The sequence below is a fragment of the Bidens hawaiensis genome, unplaced genomic scaffold (genome assembly GCF_021521415.1).
Source record: "Bidens hawaiensis isolate Kalapana, Puna unplaced genomic scaffold, B.hawaiensis_p1.1 tig00004192_1, whole genome shotgun sequence".
Classification (NCBI taxonomy): Eukaryota; Viridiplantae; Streptophyta; class Magnoliopsida; order Asterales; family Asteraceae; genus Bidens; species Bidens hawaiensis.
Genome location: NW_027491249.1, coordinates 580,313 through 591,991, shown reverse-complemented (window position 1 = coordinate 591,991; position 11,679 = coordinate 580,313). Strand labels below are relative to the sequence as shown.

General features: G+C 33.6%; 1 pseudogene; it reads right to left on the bottom strand.

Annotated features, from left to right (window-relative positions):
- Positions 1 to 4,862: 4,862 nt before the first annotated feature.
- LOC143625679 (putative protein arginine N-methyltransferase 6) lies at positions 4,863 to 10,908 on the bottom strand (annotated as a pseudogene).
- Positions 10,909 to 11,679: the final 771 nt, after the last annotated feature.

Genomic DNA, 11,679 nt, shown 5'->3' with positions numbered 1-11,679 from the left:
ATGAACCAAATCCTATATATATATACATATGGATGAGTATCAATCAACAACACATATAGCCGATTTGTTATTGCAAAATAATAATAATAATAATAATAATAATAATGTATGAATGAGCTTTATGGTGGTGGTGAGTCTTTTTTATTATTAACATTCATTATTATTATTATTATTATTATTATTATTATTATTATTATTCTGTTTTTGTTATGATTCTATGTATGTGCACCCCACCACCTTCTACTAACAATAAATAACCAACCACCCCTCCAACTAAATATAAATAAACATAGCTCATTAGACTTCACTTCACTCCTTACTTACTTACCCGGCATACACATCGCAAGAGACTTCTATCAGATCGCACCACGCTCATGACAGAAGTTGTCTCATAAACTGAATAAAATATAACCTACAGGCGACAAAGTTTAAAAAATAAAAAATAAAAAATACTTCAGCTTCCATGCTTCATACTACAAACATCCTAGCGTCAACTACAAACGTCAAGCTTCCAGCTTGAGGGTTTTGATAAACAAGCCCCCAAAAAAAACTGCAAAATGGGTATATACATTGGTCTAAGATTTAGAGGTATGCCACTAAGCTGAAAATGCATGATTAAGACTTAAGAGCTATATAATGATAAGAAGGTTATAACTACTTCATTTAACATTCAAACAAAACTCCAAAATCTCTAACATGCATACAAACTAATAAAATAGATAACTAGCTAGTTAAATTTATTACAACCATTTTTTGTAAAATATATAAATATATTCCACTTCATCATTCATTTTATATAAACAACTTCGAAGTTTTTATCTTCATTTCCTATATAAACAACTTCGAAGTTTTTATCTTCGAAGATTTGAATAATTTTGATGAACCATTGCGGATCGTGATGGTGGTTCTTCATGAACACGATAATAGTTAGGGGCGATTGCCCCCGTTTCTCTTCTCCTGGGTCCCATTAAATTTACGTGCGGAAAGTCCCTTACGTTTGGTTGTTGATAATATCCACCTGGGTTCGTATGATATTGATGAACCATTGCGGATCGTGACGGTGGTTCATCGTGACCACTATAATAGTTGGGGCAATTGGCCCCGTTTACATGAGGGTCCCAGGCTGGATTCGTATGATATTGATGAACCATGGCGGATCGTGATGGTGGTTCGTCATGACCACTATAATAGTTGAGGTCAATTACATATTTGTTGTCGCGTGCTACGGCATCAAGACCCGGTGCTTGAGCATAGGTTTGACCTGGCCAACGATCACTGCCCCCGTTATGTGAGTACCCAACTTTTTGAAAATTCGAGTAAGATGGAGCTTTAACATAAGTTTTATAACCCATTGTGCGTTTATCCTCGGTCGGGAATGGAGATTTATCTTCCCTATTGTCCGTGGATAACATGGACAGAGCTTGGATTTGATCCTCATAACTAGAATTCATTTTGGTGAGTGGAAAAAGAATAGTTAATTAAGTGAATAGGTTGGTGTTTTAAGCAAATATTGCAAGAGATACTTGTAGTCCATCAAGTCAAAGTCAATACTCAACTTTTTTTTTCTTAATCTAGAAAGGCATCGATTCTCAACGAGTCAATGGTCATTTACGTGCTTTTTTTAGCCACACATTTGGCATCCTATTCCAATAATAATTTGTTTAAAGTTATCATCCACTAAAGCATCAAGTTCCCATCCCACCTCATTTTCTTCAATTATGAGGTAAACATATGTGACTAATAGTAATAGCATAAGTTCATTAGCTTTTTAAGGTGTGTAAAATATAGTTGTAGCCAGTGTTGTAGTAATCGCTAGTCGATAGTCGGACGGTGGGGTGAGGACTAGCGATTAATCGGGATTCGTCGGATCGGACTTTAATGTATATTTTTCAGTTTTATATATACACGCACACATTTTATATGTAATTTTCAATTTTATGCATACACAAACATATTTTGGCCGGAAATTGGCTTGAATCTCGTTGGAAACCGCTAGTTTTTGCTCCAATTTCGCAGAAACCGCTGATTTTGGTCGGAATCTCGCCGAAAACCGCCGATTTTGGCCGGATTTGACCATTGACCGACTAATTAGCCGACTAACCCAAAATTAATCAGTGAAATAGGGACTAGCGATTAATCCGGGATTAATCGATGCCTAGTTGTGATGTTTGCAACACTGGTTATATCAATAATAATGGTAGTATATAATCTATTAGGTGTTTTTTATTGATAGACTCAATCCATTTTTCAAATTCTGTGAGTGGTTTCTTCACTTTTTAAAGATTGTTAAAAGTGGTTGTGAGAGTAGGAGAGAGAAAATATTACTGCTCACGGTTAAATTTGGAGAACCACATGTTCATTTATATAATTTTTTAATGTTTTTTGAAAGTGGTTGTGAGTGAAGGAGAGAGAAAAAATAATGATATAAGTATAAAAAAAGTATTCTCTTTCGATTGGTTTTTTGATAATTTGCAATATTTGCAAAGTATCCACCCAGGTTCGAATAATTTTGATGAACCACCGCAGATAGTGAAGGTGGTTTGGCATCAACACTATAATAGTTAAAGTAGCCAGTTGTAGAGTTGTTGCGCACTACAGCATCAAGACCTGGTGCTTGAGCATAGGTTTGACCTGGCCAATGATCACCGCTCCCAATAGGCGAGTTCCCAACTTTTTGAAAAGCCGAGCAAGACGGAGCTTTAACGTATGCTTTATAACCCACCGCGCGTTTATCATCGGTCGGGAACTGAGATTCATCGTCACTATTGTCCGTGGATGATACATCTTGATCATAATACATTTTTGTTGAGTGGTAAAAGAATAGTTTACATGAATATGGGTTGGTGTTTAAGCAAATGCAAGAGATGCTGTAGTCCACCAAGTCAATGTCAATAGTCAACAATTTTTTCTCTTTTTTTAGAATCGCATTGATACTCAATGGTATACCAATAGTTAGCCACACATTTGGCATACCATTCCAATAATTATTTAGTAAAGCATCAAGTTCCCATCGGAGGTAAACATATGACTAATAATAATAGCATAAGTCACTACTAGAAAATACACCTTTAATACGCGTCATTAAAGGAGGTAGATGACACGTAGAAGCGTATCAAGGAATGCCATGTCATAAAAGAAAAATGACATTCATTTGTGTGTCAACTGTTTATGACATGCATTTATGTCACTCTTTTACGACACACAATGTGTGTCAAGAAAACCTCTGTCATAATTAAGATGACCTACATTTGTGTGTCATAAATACGTGTCATGATTTTAGCCGTTTTAAAAATATATATATTTCTTTTTGTAGAATTACCATTTTTCACATTAAATGACAATTAATAATTATAATACAAAATAAAATACATATGTAGCAAAGCAATCCATTTCATAACATAATAACAAACATTACAAAGTTAACAATATTTTTTCCTAAATTAAAGTTTCAATACAAAATTTCACCGCCAAATTACGTTTGCAACAAAAGTCGACCAATCTTCACGAATTCCTACAACAAATAAAGTAATTTTAGATTAAAAAAAAAACCAATCTTAACTCTATATATATTACTAGTAATTATCATAACTAGTAACTAGTGTTATACATTATTTCAATTATATTACATGTATGTACCTTGTCCAGAAGAGAATTTTAGGAGCCACACACCAACTGGCCTCATGTGTTTAAATTGAATTGTGCCTATCTGTGAATAATATTATAACTGTTAGTTTACAATGACAACAAGTGGTTCCAAATGATATTATAATACACATCACCTGATAAGCAAAGAGATGTGAGCTCTTGAACCTGTAGGACTAACCAGTCACCAGATATGTGGTTACATACCGGGTCCTTCTCAATGAGATGTCATAAAGGGGCCACTGCAAGATGTCTCGAAGTTGGCTATTGCAAAGGTGAAAATTTTCAGAACCATAAAAATGCATTATAAACGTACTTTAAAAGTTGTTATCAATAATTACCTGTCTTGATGAAAGAGTTGACAGGAGGATTTTCACATGAAAATGAACTGTAACTGCTAGGGAGCAAAGAAGATAAGCTGTGTAAAACGAACACTCCTGTCGAATTAACAAAACAATACATTAATAAAAAGTCTAAACAAATAGTCTGTAAATGAAAAATAAAAAATCAAAAACAAATAGTCTGTAAATGAAAAGTAAGGTTACTTACTGAAGAAATCGAACCGAGCTTAAATGAGCTCCAGCTTTTATTGTGGCTCAATTAACAAATTTATTAATTGAATGCATCTACATCCATTCATTTATGTTAGTAAATGTTTGTTTATAGCATTCGTTCATTAACTTTCATTTATGTTCGTTAGTTTATTGTTTAAGTTCATCCGTTTATATATTTCTTTGCTTATGTTCGCTTATATTCATGACCCCTTTGTTTATCCTATTAACGAACGGACATAAACACGTTCATTTTCTTAACAAACGAACACCAAAAATCGTTTAATTGTTCACATTCGATCGCTTGTTTAGTTAAAGTTAAGCGAACGACCACAAACATGCCCCGTTCGTGTTCGTTAGGTTTGTTTACAATTCTACCTAAATCAATTTATTAAACAGTTATGTCCATACTTAGGTCAAAAATACTACTTTTCTACTCACACAACTATTTCATGTGTTACATATATATACCTAAACATACAACTTTCTCATGTTATGTAAAAAAATGAAAAAAAAATACTACATTTTTATTACCATGGTGAAGTATCCCTGCTTTTCAGCCTATTATTTCTTTCATCCACACTGCAACAAAAAAAGTCAAACAAGTATTCGTTATATTAGAAAAGAATGAGGTTCTAGAAACTATTTAAAAGGAGTAACTCACTTGTATTAAAGATGAATGTTAATGCACCGAAAGTTATCTAAGCATCGCGTTATTGTAACACCGCCGTAAATAACCTGATCCTGCTCCACGTCTATTGGATCATAGAAGTACACCATCGTCTGTCAAAATTTAAAATATATTTAGTAATTGATACAAAAACAATATATAAACTAAGCGGCCATTTTGACCCATTTACTTATGAACGGGCCGATTTGGCATATACCTGTTGCCAATGTGTAGGACGATCCTCAGGTGCAGTGGAAAGTACAAGTGCATCATCTGGACTGGCTCGTTTCCTCCGATAACTACCAGAAGTCTTTGTTTCAGTTGACTGTTCAACAGTTATAAGCGCTCGGTTATTATTAGGGGTCCACCAAACTTAACATCAAACCAAAATGCAAACCCATGGAAAGGAGCTGAAATAAAATAATATTAATATTCAAACAACTGTCAGATTAAGTTATCACAATATAAGCAAAGGACTTTACCTCCAATCATAGATTGAAACTTAAAGTTTGATGTCACTGATTCTGCTTCTTTTTCTGTGACTGCATAGCAATCCACATGCTTTACCTGTTTCCACTGAAAACAAAATTTATAATATATGAAAATAACATTAGTTTCTAGAATTGAAAATAGGTACCAAATGCGGCCATGTAAGAACATTTTCTCCACTGATCGTCTCTACAGATGGCACCTCAAAGGCGCAACATTTTGCTACTTGCATTATTGGAGACACTGCAATATATATGAAATTATTAATATTACACATACATGATGTTGGTAAATTAAACTCATATTATCTTTTTAACTCACTGTAAATCCCATAGACATTCCGCCAGAAATCAACACTTTCTGCAATCGGTCGCGATTTGTAACAGGGGCCATGTATAGCTGCAGAAATACAAGTAAAAAGTATTAAATTTCATATTGTTTAAAAGTTGTAAATGTTGACAATTAGGGATGAGCGTTTTCGGTACGGGTACCTATTGGTACCGGTACCATACCGGTACCGAATTCGGTACCGGTATGGTACCGTCAGTACCGAATCGGTACCAAGTTTTGAGTTTTCGGTATCGGTATGGTATCAGTACGGTTCGGTACGGGCTCGGTATTTCCCGAATTTTTCACGAAATACCGGTACCGGTACCGGTACCAACTATTTCCGAATTTCGGGATCGGGATTTTCGGGATCGGTACCGGTACCATCCGGAGCTCATCCCTATTGACATCATTAACAGCATTATACCAAACTGCTAGAAGCGGCAAGACATACATGATTCGCAATATTGAGATAATTCCTGTACCACAGCCAAAATTTAAAACAACCTATAATACAAGCAATTAAAAAAAAAATCATATATTAAAATGAGCAAATGAAAGAAGCTAAAACTACAACGAATAAACTAATCACACAACAAACAAGTTCTCAATTTCAAATACCTTAAATATTGATACTGAAAATGTAACACCCCGGCTAAAGCGGAAACGCCGGAGTGTAACATACAGATTGCTCAAACACACGTGACACTATTAGGTGACCATAATAACATTATTTCATTTAAATCTTCATGTAACACAAGTTTATCAAATAATACAAGTTGTAACAAATAAATAAACAAATGCTAGGTTGTTCTTTGAATATCCTATAAGCATGCTATGTGTCTTCTAACTTTCATCCTCGTATCTTTACACCTGTAACATATGTATAAAATAAAGTCAGCTATAAATAGCCAGTGAGTTTCCACAGTTTAAGTACGTATGTAAAAACCATACAATTCATGGACAAGTGATAAACGAGCAAGTAAGTCCTTTACAGTTGGTAACAACCAACGTACTTGGGTAATCGCGCAAGTAAGGTCCTTTCCAATTGGTAACAACCAACGTACTTGGATAATGAGGCCCTTTTCCACTCGATACAAATGGACCGGAGTGCAAAGGGAGGCGTATGATCATACTTAATAAGGCTTCACAATCGTGCAAGTAATATTCGTGCAAGTAGCACACAAGTCCATATACGAATTGTAGTTTGTAATAGAAGAAACAATGCTGGGATTTTTATAAGGATACATATGCTACCCCAAAACATTAAAACTTTAAAAAGGGGTGGTGAAAAACTCACCTTGAAATCGAAGACAAACTTGTAATAAAAGCCGAAAGCACGATAACGAAACCGAAGCAACCGAAAGTGCGTTAAAGAATCCGAAACGATTGAACTTCTCGAACTATAAAATAAAATCGCATATTTAAAGACTATCTAACGGGATTATTAAAGTTAATTATTGTCCAATTTTATTGGAAATATATATTGTTTTATTTAGCTTTTATTATTTTAAGGCATGAATTTATTTAATATTATTTTTAGGCTTTAACGGAATTTTAACGAACTAAGAATTATTTTAATATTATGATCTTAACACTAATATGTGAGTTAAAATGTACGGATTTTAAACGAGAAATTTATCTAGTACAATTATTTTAGCGTTTATAAATATCTAACGAAAAGGAATATAAAGTTGATGCAATAAGCTAACGGTTTATAAACTAACTTTAACGGTTTAAAAATATTTTCAGCTAACAAATTGAATTATAGTTTACCAAATTATCTTTACCGAATCAAAGTTTAACGGATTGAAAATAACGAATTAAACTCAAAAGAATTATGGTTAACGAAATAAAGTTAACAAACCAATTAATCTTAACGGATTAATGATTAATGAAATATAAGCTTAATAAATTTTAAGGTTAATGAATTGAATCTAACGTAACGGAATCTAAACGAGAAATTTATCGTTTTAACGGGTTTGGAAGTTGGTTTTTACATGGAAAATGGTGAGATAAAACTTATACTTATTTATAAAAAAAAAATATTGTTTAGTTTAAAAGTGGTTTTATTGATTTAAAATGATTTTTAAATACATAAATCATTTAATTAATATAACTAAACAAGCTGTTAAAAGAAAATACAAAAAAAATATAAAAAGGCTTGACCCGGGTTTCGAACCCGGGTCCTTATGTCCATAAGCACACACAGTAACCAACTGCTCCAGCTTGTATGCTTGAACTTGGAACAGAAACAAATATTTATATATTTTAACATGAAGTTCATCTTCTTCCCATAGAAACCCTAAATTTCAATTCTCCTAATTAGTTCCATATTAGTTTAATTAAGGTTGGGGGTTTTAATTAACGTTGAACAATGAAACAAAACTAACTAACTATTACCTGTAAGTATTTTAGGTTGACGGCGACAGCGGATGGCCGGAAAAACGGACTGTAAGGAATCAATGGCGTATTATAGAGTGTTTGTTAGATCAATTGATGGTTGTGGACGAGTTTAGCTTTAGTTAAGGGTCCTATTTATACTAGTAAATGGGAGCGTAGGCTCGTTAATGGCATTAATTTGATTAACCCGAATTCCGGCGAATGACAAGGGAATTAAACCGCAATTATAGAGTGTTATAGTATAACTAATATATTAGTTATCATATAATATCGAGGTTTAAAGTCGTTCGGCTAATTTAGCGGGTCAAAGAGGCGAAGATTGAGGTGTTTGGAGGTTGGCCGGAACCGATTTCCGGTGGCCAGAAAGCCGGGCCGGAAAAACGGGTAGGGGGGAGGGTTGGGTGGCTGGGTTTTTAATAAATAATATATTTTGAATTCCAATGTTACACATTAGGCCCTTGTACTTTTCAAGACTCTTAAAAACATAGAGTAAACTAATCTTTCAAAATGAACCTTGAACTTTAAAATGTCTTATAAATGTAACATAGGTTTATAACTTAGAAAATTTTGAAACTATACTCTTATAGTTCGCGAGTCGGTTGAATAGAAACGTTAACTCTCGAAGTTTTTATAATTGACTGCAAATAAAAAGAATGCTCGAGCGATTAACTTCAATCGTCGGGACTATTTATTAATGATAAATATTAATAAATAAAAATACATCGAAACGAATTTGAGATATATATATATATATATATTAAAATTGCAAATGAACAAATTGCATTACAAACTGGTTGATTTTCTGTAACATTTGTTACTTTTCAAACCCGAATACCCAACCCATTTCAAATTTTTGGTTTTTGTTTACAAATATATATATATATATATATATATATATATATATATATATTTGTAAACAAAAACCAAAAATTTGAAATGGGTTGGGTATTCGGGTTTGAAAAGTAACAAATGTTACAGAAAATCAACCAGTTTGTAATGCAATTTGTTCATTTGCAATTTTACAGAGCATTTGTGCATTACACATTGCAAATCAGAGATGGACATAAGATACGCTCTAATTCATCAATTCAAATTGTGATTTCTAGTCTAAAAACACAAACCTAGGGTTTCAAAATTGCAATCATTGAATACATAGGCTCCAATTCGCGGATTCAAACTAAAGTTCCGGCAAATTAGGTACAACTACAGGAAAACGTGTTCTAATTCGATTTCCAGTTCCAAAACACAAAACCTAGGGTTTCAAAATTACAATTACTGAAAGATTAATCAAAATTGAAGACGGAAACACAAAACCTAACCGAATTTATGCACCAATTTTTAGCTTAATCAAAATTGAAGACGGAAATTGATCTGTTGATGCATCAGTAGATCTGTAATTGCGAATCTGAGCCGTAATCGTGAAAAAAGACAAAGACGCCATGCATCAGCAGATCCGTAAAGCCAATTTATGTACCAATTTAACACAACAAGTAAAAGATTATACCGTAATAGCGAGCAATCCGAGCCGTAATCATCAATTAGATGCAGATCCGTAAATCCAGAGCCCTAGAAATCATCAATTGGACTTATGAGATGAGAGAGGTCAAATGATGAGAGGTGGAATTAGGTTACTGCCATGGAAGATGTGCTTAGAATTAGGTTACTGCCATGAGAATTGAAAGGTGTACGATGAGATGAAAGTGGGTTTTGTAACAAGCCCTATAAATTAAAAAGTGACACTTAAACATGGCATACACTCAAAAGTGTATTCAATGTTTTTTTTAACCTTTAATGACATTAAAACAATTACACGTAAAATGCTTGTCATCGTTTCTTCAAGTTTTAATAAAAGATGACATATTTTAGTGATACGTGGTTTTTACCTGTTATAAAATGACTATATGTCATAATTGGCGTGTCATTAAAGGTATATTTTTTAGTAGTGAGTTCATTAAGTTTTTAAGGTATGCACGTAAAATCTGTCTGTCTTTGCTAATAAAAAAAAATAATTTAGGACACATGTCAATTTAACGTATCACATTAAATTGTCGCATTTTATGTACTAAGTGAATATAAAAAATGTAACATGTTAACTTTTTATTAGCCTTTTAAACTATTTTATCACATCGTTGATGCGTTGGGCATTATGAGTGTTGTGATAGGTGAAGTAATTCTCGGCTCGGAAAATCCAATCGAGAGGGTTCGAGCCATCAATGGTTGGTGGTTTGTGGGAGTTGATCGTGGGGTGGCGGCTGGTGTTGATTTCTGTGCCCGGGGCGTGGGACGGGTCATCGGTTGATTAGTGAGTTGCATCTGTTGTTGCATCGGTGACTCTTAAAGTGGGTTAGTGTCTAAGAACAACATAGAAGGAATAAGAACGCTAAAACAGTTTTCTTATTTTATTTCTCAAACAAAACGTACAATATATAGAAAACCAAAACATGATACTAATTGATAAGGAAGGAAATTAAAGATTAGTTGGAGTAATTTGGGCTTGATTGCTTGCCAGTGCTTTCTGGATATATTTCTTTGCCAACTCATCCACATCTATATATATATGCGCTGATAAGATGTTGGAGTATCAATGGACTCATCTTTATTCGAATGATTATGATTATTATGAACCATCGCGAATCGTGACGGTGCTTTCTCATGACCACTATAATAGTTGTTGAAGTTGGTTATAGAGGCGTTACCGCGAACTACATCATCAAGATCCGGTGCTTGAGCATGGGTTCCACGGTTCACACTAAGCTGACTAAGCTCATTAAGTGATTTCCAAACATTTTTAAAAGCAGAGTAAGATGGAGCTTTAATGTTACTCATGTAATATTCCACCCTGCGTTGATCAGATTCGTCGTTCCTATTCGCCGTTGATGATAACATGAATGGAGGAGCTTGGGTTGCATAATCACTGGAATGGGTTGAAGTTTTAAACACAGGCTAGAAATAGTGTAGGGAGTCAATGGCATCAATACTCTAAAGCCTTCTAATTTTAAATTCATTTTTTAACATTCGTTGATATTATTAGTTGGTTTTGTGATTTGTTTATAACTAATTAACCCTCTTGGCTTTGTTGGTTTTATGTAGCGGTGTCAACGGTTTGGTTTAAAATCATAAAACTGTTCACCGTTTTCATTTTAAGGTGTTTTCTTTAGACTTTCGGTGGGTCGGTTTTAAAAGTTTGAAACCATAGTAAACGGTTTGGTCTACGGGTCTCGTTTAAAACCGGCCGACGAAACGACCTTAAAGTTTAAGCATATTTTTGTTTTGATTATTTTATTTTATATTTCTATCTATTTATAATGTTTTATGTTTTAGTAAAAATAAAACTAGCTTATTAACCAAGCAATACTTTCTATTATTTTATATGTAATAATGTTCAAGTAGAATATATTACTTTGAATCATATTCACGCTTTCTTTTGTTTTAAATCTTTGTATGCGTTTAGTGTAAGTTTATGGATCATGTCAATACTTTCTTGTTTCCGCATTTTTTTAATAGTAAATTTGCTTTATTTTTTTGTGAATTTTAATCTTTTGCATAAGAGTCCATAAAAGCCCAATCCGTAACCAAACAAACTGTTTATAACGATTC